Below are 1,901 nucleotides of genomic sequence, written 5' to 3'. Positions count from 1 at the left end.
ATTTCGGTCGCCACAGCAACGGTACAGGAAGCGGATCAGCTCCGCGCTCTGCATGCAGGGATTTTGGTCGTCAGGGTGGCGGCCGACGTGAGAGCGCATGCGCAGCTTCGGCAGACGCCGTCATGCTGCACGGTGGGGGCTGTGGCGGATGACGTAACGGCGCATGCGTCTGAGCTACAGCAGCCTGAGAGTGCCACTGTTATGGTCATTTTATAATGCATTAAAAATTTAACAAGATAGAGAGGAAACATGAAACATTAAACTTTATGATGGATGGGAAACAACATAAATAGAATAACCTACATTGTTTAATAAAATATTGCACCTATTTTTATACTAATTTCCCTGAATGAGGACTTCCCTAAAATCTATGCTGATCCAAGATTGCAGTCCTGAGGGAGTGTTGCACTGTCGGAGGTGCAGTCTGTGTGAGATATTAATTCAAGACCCTCTTAAAAATCCCATGCAGCTATATATTGCTATATATATATATATATATATATACATATTCTTCCTGGTGCCTGGTGAATGTAGGAGGGTTGATCAGTAAGTTTGTGGATGACACGAAAATTTGGGGTGGTAAATAGTGAGGAGGATAGCCTTAGATTACAGGAGGATATAGACGGGCTAGTCAGATGGGATGATCAGTGGCAAATGGAATTTAATCCGGATAAGTGTGAGGTGATGCACTTGGGCAGGACAAACAAGGCATGAGAATACACGATGAATGATAGGACCCTGGAAAGTACCGAGGATCAGAGGGACCTTGGTGTGCATGTCCACCAGTCCCTCATAGCTAAAACTCTCCAGCCCAGACAACATGCTGGAAATCTATATAAAACGCTGGTTAGGCCACAGCTAGAGTATTGCGTGCAATTCTGGAATCTGCATTATAGAAAGGATGTGACTGCAGTAGAGAGAGAGTGCAGAGGAGATTACCAGCATGTTGTCTGGGCTGGAGAGTTTTAGCTATGAGGAGAGATTGGATAGACTGGGATTATTTTCCCTGGAGCAGAGGAAATTGAGGGGGGACATGATTGAGGTGTATAAAGTTATGAGGGGCATAGATAGGGTAGACAGGAAGGAACTTTTCCCCTTGGTGGAGGGGATCAATGACCAGGGGGCATAGATTTAAGGTACGGTGCAGAAGGTTTAGAGGGGATGTGAGGAAGAATTTATTCACCCAGAGGGTTGTGGGAATCTGGAACTCACTGCCTGAAAGGGTGGTAGAGGTAGAAACCCTCATAACATTGAAGAAGTATTTGGATGTGCACTTGCGATGCCATGGCATACAGGCTATGGGCCTTGTGCTGGAAAATGCAATTAGAATAGTTAGGTACTTGTTTGACCAGCGCAGACCCGATGGGCCGAAGGGCCTTTTTCTGTGCTGTAGAGCTCTATGACTCTATGACCCTGGTCAACATTATATTCCTTATCCCACATTAAAAAAACAGATGATCTGGCCATTATCAAATTTCTGATTGTGGGAGCTTGTGTGCGAGTTGCTCCCACGTCTGTTAAATTACAACAGTGACTACACTTCAAAAGTGTTACATTGGCTGTAAAATGGGAGGCTGCAGTGAAGAAGAAAACTGGAATGGCACCAGGGATGAGGAAGTTAAATTAAGGTGGAGAGATTGGAGAAGCTAGAGTTGTTAGAACAGAGAAGGTTTAGAGGAGGTTTGATAGAGGTGTTCAAAATCATGCAATATTTTGATAGGGTATATAAGGAGAAACTGTTTCCACTGAAGGAAGGATCGATAACCAGAAGACACAGGTTTAAATGATTGGAAAATGGTCAGAAGGGACACGAGGATTTTGTTTACACAGTAAAAAAAATTGTTGTAACCTGAGATGCACTGCCTAGTCTGGAGGAAGCAGATTCAAAAGTAATCATCGAA

The sequence above is a fragment of the Cetorhinus maximus genome, chromosome 1 (assembly GCF_964194155.1).
Source record: "Cetorhinus maximus chromosome 1, sCetMax3.hap1.1, whole genome shotgun sequence".
In the NCBI taxonomy this organism is placed as follows: Eukaryota; Metazoa; Chordata; class Chondrichthyes; order Lamniformes; family Cetorhinidae; genus Cetorhinus; species Cetorhinus maximus.
Note: the sequence above shows the minus strand (reverse complement) of the source record.